General features: G+C 39.1%; 1 protein-coding gene across 1 annotated transcript in view; it reads right to left on the bottom strand.

The window, feature by feature from the left end:
* The window catches only part of SLC44A5 (solute carrier family 44 member 5), a 415,088-nt gene that overhangs the window by 139,589 nt on the left and 258,096 nt on the right, over positions 1 to 17,403 (bottom strand). The gene's annotated exons all lie outside the window — the stretch shown is intronic.

Below are 17,403 nucleotides of genomic sequence, written 5' to 3'. Positions count from 1 at the left end.
TGATTCTCTTCTAATAAAAGTATCTAAGTTATACAAAATCTTCAAAATCCTCATAGCTGGATTCAATGAATAATTAAATGCCAAGTTAATTTTTCCTGTTCCTTTTCATTTCATTTTCATTTCATCATCCTGTTAATCGTCGATTGCCTCGAGCAGGCCCCAGTAACATCTCTTTCATCCTAGCCCTGAGATTATATTCACGGCTCTTTAGGAGAATGAGACCCATCATTGTTACTGGTATTTGGCATATTTGGTAGGCCACGGGGAGTTTGCCAGACTCTGCCCTGTGGGCAGGCTACATTCGATAGCCTGCAAGTTTGTCCAAAGTAGCTTTATTTTTTTTATAAATAAATAAATCTGCAGTCTTCAGTCTAGAGTAATTGCCCATATATATATTTGAATGTTCCCTTAAAACTGCCTCATGTTTATTTATTTTTTTATTTTTATTATTTTTATTTTATCATGTTCCTTTATTTTTTTATTTTTATTACTTTTTTCCTGTTCCTTTAGACTTAGTTACAGTGCTTGGTTTCCTAACACGTTAATATCTACATCTATCTACTAGGTTTAGTCTTCCTACAAAATCAGCTAAGTTTATTTTTGATACCAGAAAGTGGCCACTGAATTCATTCAGTGTGCTTGTATTTCAAAGAACCAGTCAACAACAGTTAGTTCCACTGTCTATTTCTCATGTTAGGTTAAGAGAGAAATTTACTGGTGTTTTCCTATCTCAATATATCATACTGTGCAAATGAACAGTTAAGCAGAACAATAGCAGAGCAGTTTAATTTCTGACTCTAGAAGTGAAGCCTTCCTCCACCACTGGTATGCATAAAGAAGCACACTTCTAGACAATACATTTATATAGGGAGGACAAATAGTTTTTGACTAGAAAAAGAAATGACAATCATCTGCAGTATACTTTAGCAAACATCTGCTTTTTTCCTAATATATTTCAAATACTTTGAATTTCCTGATTAGTTGTTATAAGAGAACAGTATTTTTGAGGTAATGAGGTAGATGAATCTTAAATGACCTTCAAAGCAAAGTTAAGGATGGTTAAACCAGATCTACACACTTCGTAGTATAAGCAAATAAAAAAATTCTTCCAACTATTTGCATTTACACTAAAGTTTCTATTAAATGTTGTAAGCAAAGAGGATGATACGAGCAGGAGAAAGACATATGAAAATAGTGCCGTAGTCTTACATCACTGGCAACAAAATCCATGATGCTATTAGAGCAATATTTGCTTGGGTAAGCCAGATATTGAGATTTTTGAAGCAGGGTAGGAAACATCACTGTGAGACTACATAAACTGCATACAACATGAGGCAGGTTTAAGGGAACATTCAAATATATATATGGGCAATTACTCTAGGCTGAAGACTGCAGATTTATTTATAAAATAAATTTATTATTTATTTTATTTATTTACATAGGAGTCATTCTCTGTATTGTCGTACAGTATTTGATAGGGTTCAAATATGGTAACACCTACAAGGGTGATTAGAGGTCGCCCCAAAAGCCTCTATCCCTCTCGGAAAGACTGGCAAGCTATCCGTCGTGTATTCGATATGCCAAAACCAGTAACTACAACTGGTCTCATTCACCTGACCCTGAAGGCTTCACTGACATGGCAGCACTGAGAAGAATGAGAAAGGAGAGGCCGACAAAATCTCAAGGCCAACCTAGGCTCCCACAACGAAGGAAGACAAAAATGATCGTCTGTACTTTCAATGCACGTAGGCTGCATCAGATGCATCCATCGAGGACCTGATGGTACAAGCGCGAATGATCAAGTACGACATCATTGGTCTGACCGAGACAAGAAGGCATGAATCTCACCATGCTGTTTTCGACACTGGAGAAGAATTGTTCCTCGGAACATGGGATAAAAGAGGTGTTGGAGGCGCCGGTGTCCTTGTCAACACAAACTTGGCCAAGAGCATTGATTCATTCGAATGCCTAACAACCCGAATCAGACGTTTACATTTGAATAGATGTGGCTCACTGCCTGCAGTTTCTATCTTCATTGTCTACGCACCAACATCTCATTATGATGAAAGAGAAATCGAGAAGTTCTACATGGAGCTAGAGAAGTTCTATAAAGAAGACCACACCTACTACAAGATCATTGTGGGTGATTTTAATGCCAAGATAGGACCTAGAAGATCAGCTGAAGAACTTCACATCGGGACCCATGGCCTAGAATGGAATGAACAGGGTGAGAGACTGTCTGAGTTCATCATGTCGACCAAGACCATTCATGGTAACTCACAGTTCCAGAAGGCAGAATCTAAACGATGGACATGGGAGTCTCCCGGTGGACAATTCCACAATGAAATAGACCACATCATATTCAATCGACGGTTTTGCCTGACTGATGTCGCTGTTGTCCCAAAATTTCGAACGGGATCGGACCACCGTCTCCTTCGTGCAAAATTCTACTTCACAGAGCGGGGAGAAAGGGCTGCAAAGTTCAAAAAGAGAACTCCCAGAATGACCACCAACTGGGAACTCTTTGGTACTATTGCGGCAACATGGGAAGATGCCATTGTTGACAACATTGACGAGGAATACAATCGACTGGTTCAGCACCTCCATGAATGTGCAAGGAACGCCAAGAGAGAGATAGCCACAAAAAATCGCCTATCTTCGAAAACTCTTGAGCTAATTCGCCAGCGTGGTTTGGCGCATGCCTCAGGCAACCACAAGCTAACGTCCGAGCTTGCAAAGCAGTGCTAAGATGCGATCAAGGAAGACCTCAAAGAGAGAAGAGCAGAAGTGCTGGTAGATGCGGCAGAAGCCGGGAAAAGTATTCATAACGCCCGCCTGTCCTTCGCCAAATACAAGACCAAGATGACTGCCCTCTGACGTCCTGCTGGATCCATCACATCCTCCAGAATGGCAATGGAGAAGATTATCCATGACTTCTACTCAAATCTCTTCGATAGCCATGTCCACTTGCCAACATACCAAATTCCACAGGATGGATATGTCATTCCCAATGTTCTCCCTTCTGAAATCCGACACACCATTTTGTCGGTAAAGAAACAAACAGCACCCAGCACAGACAAGGTCAGACCTGAACACCTGAAGAACCTGCCGTCAGTACTCATCAATACACTGGCTCAGCTCGTCACTTGCTACCTGTCTGAATGCAAGGTTCCGTCCCAATGGAAAACCAGCAGGACCGTACTACTGTTCAAGAAGGGAGACATCCATGACATTGGCAACTATCGCCCGATCTGCCTATTGTCTGTCATCTACAAGTTGTTCACTGGAGACATCCTAAATAGGATTGGCAGAACACTAGATGAAGGACAACCATGCGAGTAAGCCGGGTTCTGCAAAGGATTCAGCACCATCGACCATATCCACACAATAACCAAGCTCATTGAGGTTTCTCAGGAGTTCAATATGCCGCTCTGTTTAACATTCATTGATTTAAAGAAGGCCTTTGATTCTGTTGAGACGGAAGCGGTCATTGAAGCCCTAGCCAAGCAGGGCATTCAAGCCCAATACATCAGGATCCTCCGTGAGCTGTATTGTGGATTCACTACCAGGATCTCACCATTCTACAAAGAAGTGATCGTTGATGTCAAGAGAGGGGTGCGGCAGGGTGATACCATTTCACCGAAACTCTTCAGTGCCACCCTCGAGAACATCATGCAACGACTGGAATGGGAAGGAATGGGAATGAAGATAGATGGTCGGCAACTACACCACCTCCGCTTTGCTGATGACATTGTTTTAATAACACCAAACATCAGCCAAGCAGCACAAATGCTGGCCGACTTTGACCATGAGTGTGGAAAGGTAGGACTACAGCTGAATCTTACGAAGACAATGTTTATGAGAAACAGCCTCGTTCCTGATGCCCCATTCGCTCTCAACGGAACGACCATCTCCGAATGCAACAGCTACGTGTACCTAGGTCGAGAGGTCAACATGACAAATGACCTGGCACCCGAGCTTCGCAGGAAGAGAGTGGCTTGAAACGCCTTCAAGAACGTCGAAGAAATAGCTAAGAGGACGAAGAACCTCTGGCTGGCTCCGGGCACATCTCTTTGATTCCACTGTTCTTCCTGCATTAACATATGCCTCAGAGACCTGGGCCCTACGTAAACAAGATGAGAACGCTATTCAGGTCTCCCAAAGAAGAATAGAAAGAGCAATGCTTGGAATATCACGTTTCACTCAAATGAGAGAAAGAATCCGGAGTTCTGACATCCGTCAATGATCAAGAATCAGGGACGCTGTCTCATTTGCCAAGGTGTCAAAAATCAGATGGGCTGGTCACGTAATGAGATTTAAAGATGACCGCTGGACTAGAGCTGTTACCGACTGGATTCCACGGGTTGTCAAAAGACCGCGTGGCTGCCCACCTACCAGATGGTCAGACTTCTTCGTGAAGATCATGAACGATCGGTTTGAGGCCCTTCATGTTCCCGGAGCGAACAGATGCCATTGGGCTACAGTAGCACGCGACAGGGACAAATGGAGACGTTACTGGCACCCGCTCGAGCAAATCGACGACTAAGGGGAAGTTAAGTGATTAGGTGATTAAATGATTTACATAGGAGCAATGTATATGTACTTCCAGGTGGATTATTTTTCTTTTTTTTTTTTTGGATTTCTGCTATTTTATTTATTAACCCTGCAAGTATTTCTACTGAGAGTCAGATAATTAAGAGATTGGTCTCTGTGTTTCTGGGGCCGTGGCCGTGCTGGATAGCGGCTCGTGGGGGGCAACTGGTGACCTCGGTTGGGCGTGAAGGACGGGCCGGAGCGACCCCCCCCCCCCCCCATCCCATGAGGTTTCAGTTGCGCCCCACCCCCGGCTCATACCTGCTCTCCACCAGGCTCCCATGTGGCCGCCATCTTTCTTTTTTCTATTTTTCTTTTTAAACCATAATTATATTTTAAACATTGCTTAAGAATTCTGTTGGGGAGATTAATATTTTACTTTAAATTAAATGTTTTTAATAAGTGACAGGAGAATATGAACTTCAAAGTATTGAATTAAGGGCTTTACATTTTCTAGAATATCAGACAAATAATTATTAAGCATCTTTTTTATATTGAACTTTATACTACAGATAAGAAAAACCTTTAAGAAACAAAATGTACTTGTAGATAAACCAGATATATAAGCAAACAGAAAATTCCCAGTATGATAAGGATCATAAATGTAGTATGTTTGATACATAAATTACTTAGGGAACATAAAAACAATTGATACTGCTAGAGCATGAACAGGAATGAGTTAGATGAGGGGAAAGTGAACTTGACCTTTGTGTGAGTAGGAAGATAGAGAAAATTATTGAGCACATTATCTCTTTAGGTCTAAATAATTATGAAATCAGGTGCACTCAAGATCTCTCTTTAAATGCTTATGACTGTTCTGTGTGTACTCATGATCTCATTTCCTGGAGATATTGTTAGGTTAAAAAAAATTTGCACACGGAGTATAACTACTTTATAGTGTAGATTGCTGCTTAAGCCTATCATTTATATTATAAGGGATATACATGTTTTTATATATGTAAATACACAGACTTATACCTTCAGATGCAAATGTTTGCAATTATACACAAGGCACTGATAACTGTTATGTCCAACTCAGGGCTTTGCCTTGTCCACAGTGTTTATTTTCCCCCATGTTTTAACATGCCAATTCAAATAAATGAATGCGATCCTTAAAACAATGTATTTCTATCACTCTTTCAACTGGTAACTAACTTATTCTTATTCCATCTCTCAATATTTCCAAGAGGCACAGGAACTGTTCAGCATGTGTCATGCTGGCTTCTGACTTTTTATTCCAGGGGTGTTCCCAAGTGGTGACTAGGGACCCAGGGACTACTCCCACGAAGTGCTCAGTGAGCCATGTGGGGCCAGGGTTCAAACTCAGGTCAATGCTCCTGCTTACATGCTCATGTAAGGTAAGCAATTGTTCCATCACTCTTAGTTATCTCCCAGGCTCTCTGGCTTATAATTTTGAAGGAATTTACAACTGGTCTCAGATCTTAAGACAGAAGTGACCACTGAATATTCTTTAAATCTAATTCCTAAGTAACCCAGCTATTATTTTAAATAATCTTTAAAACACAATACACAATTAGAAAAAAGTCAAATAAAAAACACCCAGATAAAATTATATATAATTTCACTAATTTTGCCTCAGAGGGGTAAGCGCAAAGTAACGCTAAGCATCAAAGGTCTGCAAAGTCATTCCAAGTCAGAGCATCAAAGTAGCTTGTAGAGAAGGAAGGGAGTTTTTACATGTCTTTCTTTCTGTTTCCTGGTAAACTCTTTCTAGCCTCACATCCTCTGCTGTTCTATTTAGACTTGGTCTCCTGGTTCCACACCACTGCATTTCTAATGACTCAGAAATCCCTTAATGGGATGTTGCACCATAGCCCTGGGCCCAAGCCCTTGACAGCTTCCTGCTGTCTGGCCCCCTGCTGGCTTCCCAACTGTGCCTGTTTACTGGCCTCCTACTCCATCTGGACACAGACTCCTTCTGACTTTTAAATAGAACACTTGAAAAAACATAAAATTATTAACTACATATATATAGATATAAAACAATGGAGAGCAAAAAAGAACAGCTTAAGCACAATAATATTCAGAAAATATATATGGAATATATACTTCTGACAAAGGTATTTGAGTTTGTCTGATACAGATCATGTTATAGCAGAGATAAGTATTGCCTTCACCAAAAAAAGGTGATATGTCTATCGTACATTCTACTTATACATGTAGCAAACGTGAAGGGTCAGATGTCTGTGTTGAAGGAACCATCAAGGATACTGTTTCCCAAGAATAAGAGTTCCTAATGAAATAGACACAATATATGTTCAATATTTTCCCCAATTCCAGACACAAATTCATTAGGCACCTGCGTTTTGCAGCAACTATAACTGCAAATAGACTCTGAGGTCCCAGGTTCACTACTGGAAGTTCTCTCATAAAGCAGAAAATTATATGATCATGTAGCTCCTCTTAATACCCTTTGCAAATCTCTATAGGAAAAGAAAGTTCCAAACACTCTTTTGTGTAAATACTATTATGTAAAGATCTTCAAAGCTTTACATAATCCCAGAGTGAAACTCAGCTTCATTCTCAATGTGTCTTTTGCATTAGTCTGTCCCAGACTTCTGCAACATGACAGGGCACATCCTGCACTCGTTTGTTATGATACACAGGGAGATGTGTTCATATAGGAATTGCTCCTATTCAAAGAGACATGTGCGCCCCCATGTATAATACAGCATTATTTATAATCAATAAGAATGGGAATCAACCTAAGTGCTCATTGATGGCTGACTTGTTAAAAAAAATATGTGGAATACTGGGGCCAGAGTAATAGTATAGTGGATTAGCTGCTTATCTTGCATGCTATGGACGCAGGTTCAATGTCCAGCATTTTATATGGTCCCACAAGTCTACCGGGAATAACCCCTGAACACTGAACCAGAGTAAGTTCTGGGTGTGATCCGAAAGCAAATAAACCTAAAGAAAACCAAAATAAACAATATGTGGTATATATATACAACGAAGTATTATTCAGGACTAAAGAATACGAAATCTACCAACCTGGACAGACATAGATATATTATGCTCAGTGAAATAAGTCAGATGGAGAAAGACAGACACCACACGATTAACACTCATATGTGGTATATAGAGAAAAACGATGAATAAAATGAAATGAAAAAAAAAACTCTGAGACCACTAATTGTTGTCATTGTAAGAAAGACAGAAAGGTTATAAATTGTTTAAAAATCAGTGGTATGGGGGCTGGAGCAATAGCACAGCTGGTAGGGCATTTGCCTTGCAAGCGGCCAACCCGGGTTCGATTCCCAGCATCCCATATGGTCCCCTGAGCACCGCCAGGGGTGATTCCTGAGTGTAGAGCTAGGAGTAACCCCTGTGCATCGTCAGGTGTGATCCAAAAAGCCAAAAAAAAAAAATCAGTGGTATGGTGGAAGGTAGACTTGGGCTTTTTGTGGTCAGAAACTGAAGTATAGCCAAGTTGATTTTTAATGATACACACCCAAAACTAATACATCATAATTCAATGTTACTTGGATTTTAAAAAGAGGTTTCTGATAGCTATATCGAGTTTTTCGCCTCACATTCTCTCACTCTCCCGTGAGACTTAGAGTCCTCTATTATCAATGAGATTGCATTTGGCTATTACTGACTTTCACATTGCCCAATCTGATGGTTGATTTCCAGTTTCTATCGGCTTGCTTTTTCAAATGAGCTATCACAAATCACTTATAAAAAAGAGATAGCTCAGAGGTGTGACTCAGTAGTAGAAAAAGTGCCTTGCAGGTGTGAGTTGCTAATTTCAATTCCCAGCATTGGCAGTCCACAAGCAATGCTGGAAGTAACACCTGAGCTCCAAGTCAGGAGAGCTCCTACTTACAGTGAGATATGCCTGCTTAACTGAAAGACAATGAAAAAGAAGTCACAAAGGAGTAAGAGGCAAACTCTTATTCTAACCCTTCAGTTAGCAACAACAATGTTATATTCTCTGATTTTTCTCCTAATTCTCAAAACCTTCTTTTTTGACTCCTCCACTTCTGCTTCACCTCTAAATGTTATTAAGTCTGAATTTTTATCCTTGGCCCCCTTCTATACCTTCCAACACAGACTTGGCTTTGTTACTTGCTGATGGATCCCCAACTCAATCTCTAGGTCTTACTTTTCTCCTTCCTAAGCTCCAGACTTATCTGTGTGCTCTTGTCACAAGGGCACTGTCATTATGTAGGTTAAAACAGAAGTCTTGATTCCACAAACCTGCTCTTCCCCTAAACTTTCCATTTTCAGGACCATCATCCACCCCACTGTTCAAATCAAATCTTTTTTTTGTTTTTGCTTTTTGGGTCACACTTGACGATGCACAGGAGTTACTCCTGGCTCATGCACTCAGGCGGTGCTCAGGGGACCATATGGGGTGCTGGGAATTGAACCCGGGTCAGCAGCTTGCAAGGCATATATCCAACCCGCTGTGCTGTCGCTTCAGCCCCTCAAATCACATTGTAACGGTTGACTCTTTTCTTCTCTCCCCCACCCCCACATAAATAAGTGCTGCCACCTCTACCCGCAATGTATCTCAGATGCATTACCAGTCTGTGTCTCTTCTACACCTATCCTCGTTAAGTCACTGACCCCTTCATTTTGAAAGCTTCCTATTGATCTTTCTGCTCTTTCTTTTAGATTCTTAGAAGTTATTTTCCACATAGCCATCAGAATGATTTTCAAAGTCATTAAATTAACTCACTCTCCTAGTAAAATACTTCAAAAGCCTTTTTCCATCACACTTACTATAATGTGCTGTTTGCAGAGCTCTCTTACCAACCCACTCTCCAGTCCCAGAGCTCTCCACAGTACCAAGCTGTTTTCACCTATCTCTAATGCCCAGAGGAGACTGGGTGCATAAGATGATCAATAAATATGTGTTGATGTGTTGAGTAAGTATTCTTTGTAATGGCAGTCACATAAGACATCTACCACTGAGAGCCAGGTCTTTTGTTCTTTGTTCCACAGCTATATTCCCTACACTGAATCAGAAAGCATTTTCAGTTGTCTGTCTCTTCTATTATTAGTTAATTCCTTGAGGAAAAAACAGCAAATCTTTGCATTATGAACAAGTACTGTAAGCATTGTTCAAGGTAAAAAGGAAAACAAGGAAGGGGAGGGAAACAGTGTCATGTTGAAACAATGGATAAATACAAGAATGGTCTTTAAAAAGACTAAACAACTACCATATGCATAAATTTGAACATAATTTTAAATTATTTTTAAAGCTCTTGCTGAGATATTATCCAAATACTATGCTATTTCCCAATGATATTGGTGTGGTATGGGAGTTCAAATTTCTAAATGTGATGTTCAGTTAATAAAAAAGCAGCATCAGAGTTTTCTGGGCTTTCTGCTTTAATAACTTTATGAAATATACCACAGATTGTATTTTCAATTCAATTTTATGTTGTGTTTATAAAAGGAATGGTACTAGGCACAGTGTTTACCAAAGAATACTTTATCAAGGTAGGTCAAGGAGTAACAGATGCCAAGGCAAACATGTTCTGCTTACTATGTTTATCTTTTTATGTCAGAGCAAAGGTAAACAAACAAAAAGTGTTAAAAATAATTTGCTTTACCTGTGTTACAAGTTGAGAGAAATGAAGTCCAAATCACTACAATTGGCATCTTTTAATAAAGATCACACATTACGTTCTCAAGGTACATGTTCTCAGAGTACATCTCAGGGTAGATGAGATTTGTTAATCTTTTTTAGTTTTAAAAACTCACCCGAAAGAGTATACAAATTAAGAATCTTGATGTTTTTAAAACAGCGATGGTGAAAAAAAGTAACCCATTCTTTTTTGTTTGGTTTTTGGGCCACACCCAGAAATGATCAGGGCTTACTCCTAGCTCTACACTCAGTGATCACTCATCGCAGGGCTGGGGACCATATGGAGGGCTGGCGATCAAACCCAGGTTGGCCATGTGCAAAGCAAGTGCCTTCTCCACTGTACTATATCTCCAGAACCCAAACTTTATAAGCAGTATACATTCTAAGGAGTTCTCTAACTCAGAGTATATGAGTATATGTGATAGGAAAGAAAAAAAATGTAATGTCCTTATCATTAACTACTCACTCATACAAAACAGAATTTTGTTTTCCAAGGGAATTATAAACTAGATGAGATGATAATGCAGGAGTAGCAAACACAAAAGAGCTATTGTGAATAAGTAAACATGCGTTTTGTACTATTAACAACAAAAGCTATAGTATATTTCAGTGAAGGAAAAACACTGTGAGGCCAGGTCAGAGATGCAGGATATGTTGCATGGATATGCATCAAGGAATCCTAAGACTTTAAATGGCAGTAAAGTGCCCTGCAATACTTTATAATAATAATGCTCCATTACTAAAATTGGATTAAAAAATCAGCATATAATTAAAGTATAAATGTGCATGATCAGTCCATGTGGTTGAACCATAAGACTGTGGTTCCCAGTCCAGAAAGCTTCAGTTCTAAACTTCCTAAATTTATTAGCCTATCTAAAGAGAAGTACAAGTCATAATCAAATAGACCTGCTTATGCAAGCACTCTTCCAAGGTGCCCTAAGGCAAATAGACATGGCTCTAATATGAGGATCCTGCTCTGCTAACCAACACCACTTGCTAGCAGGATCAAATATCATTAGTCATTTCAACTCATACAATTTCTATGTACTGACTATGCACTCATGAAATAACGTTTTGGTTATTAGATTTGTCATATAGTTTGCCTAAAGGGAGCAATGAGCTGGTCATGGATATAAGGGCTTCTTGGCAATTGAATTTCTCAGTGTTTTCTACTTCATTGACATTCTGGTTTAATACATCAGTCTTTTGTGAACTTTGTTAGTGTCAGTCATTGTCCCTTGGTTGGCGAAATTCTAGAGCAGCACAGACAAAAACAATTTTCAGATCTTGCAGAAATAGGTAAGACTAGTTTAGCTCAACAAAGAGTTCAGAGAGAGTAAGGTGGAAATATTAAGATAAATTTGTTGAGAGCTTTGAAAGCTAAGACATTGAGAGTTAATTTTTTTCAACAGTGGGAACTCACTGGTGAAATTTGAATGGAAGGAGAGACATAATTATAACTGTTACAGGTCTCCTATGAGCCGACATCTACTTGGCAGAGTTCAGAGTTTAAGGAACTAACCAAACACCACACAATTAGAAGAATATTATAGCAGTGTAAAATAATCTGGATGCACCAAGGAGGCATTGCCTTTCATTCTCAGGACAATAATGAGGATTTTCAAGATAAAATATTTTCTAATCATACTTAGGATTTCTTACAAGAGTTCCCCTTTATTTTATCATCAGAGAAATCCAAATCAAGGTGACAATGAAATACCATCTCACATCAGCGAGAATGGTGCATATCAAAAATAGCAGAATAATCTATGTTGGTGGGGTGTGATGGAAAAGGAACTCTCATCACTGCTGGTGGGAATGTTGTCTGATATGACCACTGTGGAAAACAGTATTTGCATATGACCCAGCAATTACACTTTGGGGCATCTAGCCCCCCAGGACACAAAATACTCTCTCAGAATGACATTTGCACACCAGTATTCATTGCTGCAAGTACAATGCTAAGATATGGAATCAATCTAGGTATCCAAAGACAGATGAATGGATTATGAAGATGTGAGATATATATATATATATATATATAACAATGGAATACCATGCAGCTGTAAGGAATGATGAAATCATGCAATTTGCTGCAACCTGGAACTGGATGATATCATGTTCAGTGAAGTAAGCCAGAAGAAGAAAGACAAACAGAATAATCTCATTTATCTGTGGTATATGGAACACTGCATGAAGAAATATGTTATAGTAAAATGTGGTTTCCTGGATCACTCTTTACCCCAGTGTTTAGAGAGGACAGGAAGAAAAAATATTCCAGGGTGGGGTCTGGAGAGAGTAAGGGAAGAGGTGAAAAGAGAATGGGAAGTAAGGAGTGAATAGGCATCAGGGCTTCAGTCATATAGATGATATGAATGATATTTAAACATATATACAAAAAACAGACTCAACAAAGGTGGAAATATGAGGTCTAAGCTTGCAACCACTAAAGCTTTGTAATATATTAAGTTGGCATGTGGAAATGGAGTGGGGTTGGGTATGGGGAGGGAATATGGGAACACTGGTGAGGGAAGTTGATGCTGATGGTAGGATTGGTGTTGAAATGTTGTATGCCTAAAACTCAACTATTGAACTTTGTAAATCACAGTTTTTTAAATAAAAGCATTTTTAAAAAGATCCTCCATTTGTATTTTGTTTAAAATTGATATAACAATATTGCAAAGATATTCAGGAAAATATTTCTTACTTTCTGCTAAATATTCCTAGCTGGAAGTGCCAAAAGCATCCACAAACTTAACATTCCAAACTTAAACACATTTTCTCTACCCTTAAAACCCATCCCAACCCTTTCTCATGCATTCCCTACTTTGTTGATAACCACACCCTGTCAAGTTATTAGACATAGTTCTGCTAGAATCTTATGTCTACTCCCAACATATTATCAATCTGAAAGCCATGTAGATTTTTGCCTCTTAGATTTATCTTTCCTGGGGCCACTGGCTTAATGCAGGCTCATTACTTTTCACTGAATTACTTAAATAATTTAAATGATATTCAGTTTTCATTTTTACTTCTTTTGTTCTTTGTAGTATAGCCTCAATTTTGAAACTACGGTCACCTTCATTTAAGTATGTATACAATACATGGTATATTTCAGGGACTTTTCTAAATTCAGGGTATAAATTGATGAACAAACACATAAGTCTGTTGAGTCTCATAAACCTGAAATCCCACATTAGACACTAACTAGTTAAACAACACAGTAAATTATAGGATAACTTTGTTTTGTCCTTCCTGCATAGCCTCAGGCAGCTTAGGTTTATTGGGTTGCTCCCATCACAATACTCCCATTCCTCTGTGTTTATGTGTAAACCTTGTGCTCTGTTGACTTGTAAATATTGTTTTTCTCTTCTCCCTAAGTCCTTTGCATAGTTTATTCAGAGCAATGTCCTTTTTGCATGGACACAAGAAGACAGTATATGCTATACTTTTGTAATGTGACTCTCAGTGTTATTTTCCTCCTGGGCATCTGTTCTCTTGACCTAAGCCTCAGCTGCCCTTACTTCCTAGAACCCCCAAAGGCAGGGTTCCGAGGAGGGACTTGATGGAACCAGGGCAACTGGTAAGCTATGTGCTACCCTGGCATCGAGATGGGCCTGGCCAAAGTGCCATAATGCTTAACTATAAGTTAAGAGCTTGGTCATGGACAAATGCTGTCATGATCCAAAGAAGTAATAACTAGATTTGGACTCTGCTAGGGTTAGGAAAGATTAATCTGGCCTGAGCTCTGTAGTCTGAGTCTGCAGCAAGATGTTTCCAGGAGAGCTGTCTTACAAGCCTCAGTGTATCTCTTACTGTGTCCATACAAAAATAACTAATATCAAGATGTTGATAGAGTTATTGGACAGAGGAAAGGAGAAAAACACCATAGTAGGTATTTTGCCCTTGGGCAGTCAGGAAGGGCTTTGGAATACCTCTTTGGTGGTGTTTCCTTTGAACATGGTGGACCCTCAGGAAGGGCTTTCTTATGTTGATTTTGCTACCAGACTGGGTGCAGTGTCAGCCTAGAGTGCAGGAGAGTTGGAGTGAGAAGAGAGCTGGAGAGAGGAAGAGAGTTGAAGAGATGAGAAAGAGAGAGCAGAGCAGCAAGATGGGCTGTGGAGGGACTAGCAAGGGAGACAGAGGGAGAAGGATGTAGAAGACTACAGGAGCAGGCATGTGGAGAGAGCAAGCCCAGGCTTCAAGATGGAGTGCAGAGAGTTGAGCAGGAGAGACAGGAGGAGACGGGAATGAGAGGCAGTGTGAAACTAGACCGGGAGGCTCAGAGAGATTGGGGCAGGCGCGTGGGGAGAATGGAATAAAGGGCATCTGATCAATCAACCGGCTTGGACCTCGTTTCCTCCTCTGTCTTCCCCATGGCCTGGGCTGCCCCTGCTGGGGAGTGGCCCAGGCCCACAGAACGCATGCGGAAAGTCATCAGGCCTCTCCCTGGACAGGCCCTGGGAGATATTATACAGGGAATGAATAAAGCAGTTTTAGTATTGGTAAAAACTATAAGATAAACATGATTCAATGATAAACATGATTCAATGATGTGGCATAGAGTAACTGGTAGACTGACTTGTCATGAAGGACCTGGGGCAAAGACCAAAAAGTACTAGATGGTAATGACAACTGGTAGTGCAAAAGTATGTGCTTGATCCTACATCTTTCTCTTGAACTTAATGTGGTGTATCTGCTTTTTTCTGACAATCATTTCTTCACACTTCTCTATGAGAATGAACCCCACCTCTACCTAGATTTCCTTTACAGTGACAGAAAACAAATCAATGTGTCAACAAGAAACAAATATAAGACCTGCATAAATTTAGATGATAGCATTGCATTATCACAATAATTTGAGAAGTCTCCTTGACTTCTCTCTTCATAGAATTCAGAGCATCAGCATAGTGCTTTGTGTGTGTATTGCTTAAGGCAGAAGCTGAATTCTTCCTTAGTGTGTTGTCACTAATCAGAGCTCCTGCATTTCAAGATTGAAAATATCTGATTTCTTTTAGTCCCACTCGTATGTGATTCCCTTTTATAATATATTTAATAAGTATCTCTTCAGCCTTTCCTTGGAGTTCTCATGATAAGGAACTTCCACCTTTGCACACAGCGTCAGGTAAAAATAAATGTATCTTATTACATATTTCAGATATATTTCCTACTTTCTATAACAAGAGATGCAACACTGTGAGACTTGTCAATTTAATTAGTGTGAATCATATGTCCTTTACCTATTTTGTATATTAAGAAGAGGAAAATAGGCAATTAGGGACATGCAGGCTTTCACTTCTTTTTATATGTCTACCTATTTCCATATAATGCTTTTTTTTTCCCCATAAAGGATCTTAAATGAAAAATTTAAAGCATCTGGGTGCATGGTGTACTAAAAGTAGAAATTTAAAATCTTGAAAGGAAATTCCCAACTCAAAGGCTAATGTAGTTGCTGGCATTAAATTTATTGTGGGCTTTCTTCAAGTCAGTATACAAGGAGAACCAGTGAATTTTACAACTCTACTTATCTAACAGAAGAGAGAATAATGTAGTGGCGTTTTTAATTTGTTCTAAATGAGAGGAGTTTCTAATATGACATCTTAGTTCTCATAAATTAATTTTTGTCCTCTAAATAATGCTGGGCAGTCCTTAAACTTTTATGCACTGTAGCATTGTCCTCCCGTTGTTCATTAATTTGTTCGAGCGGGCACCAGTAACATCTCCATTGTGAAAATTGTTGTTACTGTTTTTGGCATATCGAATATGTCATGGGTAGCTTGTCAGACTTTGTTGTGCCGATGGGATACTCTCGGTAGCTTGCCAGGCTCTCTGAGACTTTAAAAATTAATTTCATTCTAATATACTCAGTTTTAAAATGCTTGAAAATAGGGAAAAAGCATGAACACTAGATACCCACTTTTCCAAAAGGGATTGGAATAATCCTTAAACCATAAAAATTTTCCTGTTTTGGTCAACAAAATGAGGCAAAATTTAACAAACACCCAATTCCTAGTAGATGGGAACAAATGAAAACCTCTCATGTGGCACTGCCTCTAAGGTTTAGAATACTTGCCTCTGCTCTTGGATTGAAGAGGTGGGGAGCTATGCCCACATAATCACTGGTTCACCTTTGAAGTCTTTGAGGATCCTAGGGCATCACAAAAGGTGCCTCTTTTAAAAATAAATGATTTTCCTCACAGTGATTATCACTGTTGTTTAGACTTTACCTGGATTGTCTCTGTCATTAAAACCTAAATAACTGAGGACTCCTTCACACCTAGAACCACCAGATATAGCTCTGAATTTTCCTTCAAGCTAAAGAAAGAACATCTACAATCTGTATCTTGCTATTGTCATTAATATCACTGTTTAATCTGTATCATACCTAGAGATCAATTGAGGTCCATAGGCTAGGTTTAATTCTTATAAATCACTTACTATGAAATGAATGCAAGTAAATTAATACAAGTAATCTTTGTATTGACTGAGTTTATGTACTAAATTATTAAAAGTGTTTATGATGAACTAAGGAGAAAATGAGAGAGATTATATATTTGTTCTAAGGCAAGCATTGGTACACCTTTAAATGCACAACCCAAAATAAATGACTTTTTTTTTTACAAAATTAGAATAAACTGAACACACATTTGCTTAAATGTAGCATATTATAGGGGCATAACAGCAAATGCTAATATACATGCCTAGGACTGACAAGTGCAAATAAGCATGTTGATTATCATATTACAGTTCATTAAACATACAACTATCAGATATCAAAGTCAAAGGTAAGTGAAAAACAGTTATCAATAGCATAATCATCACTTAATTTTTAGTCATCCTATGCCACAACCCCCATTTTTGATGAACAGGAAGCCTTGGAACGGAGGAAACAATAAGAGAAACCTATGAATTATTGAATAATTTTTAAATGTCATACCAATGTCTTGAGAGAGAAACACCAGTTGAGACAGGTTCATATTTCCCTAGATAATTTTAAGCCATCCTCAAGTGTACATGATGCATCAGGGAATGGATGTCTCTGAGAAAGTGTTATGCTTTTGGAATCTGAATAGCACAAACACCTGATGTGGATGAAGTTGGCATAGCAACTCTGCATTTGGAATAGTGAATCACAGAGTAAACAGAGGCATAAAGCTACTCAAATGTGTGTTCTTCTACAC

Source organism: Sorex fumeus, unplaced genomic scaffold, assembly GCF_029834395.1.
Source record: "Sorex fumeus unplaced genomic scaffold, SorFum_2.1 ptg000047l, whole genome shotgun sequence".
NCBI lineage: Eukaryota > Metazoa > Chordata > Mammalia > Eulipotyphla > Soricidae > Sorex > Sorex fumeus.
The sequence above is the reverse complement of the archived record's forward strand: the minus strand, read 5'-3'. Positions and strand labels throughout refer to the sequence as shown.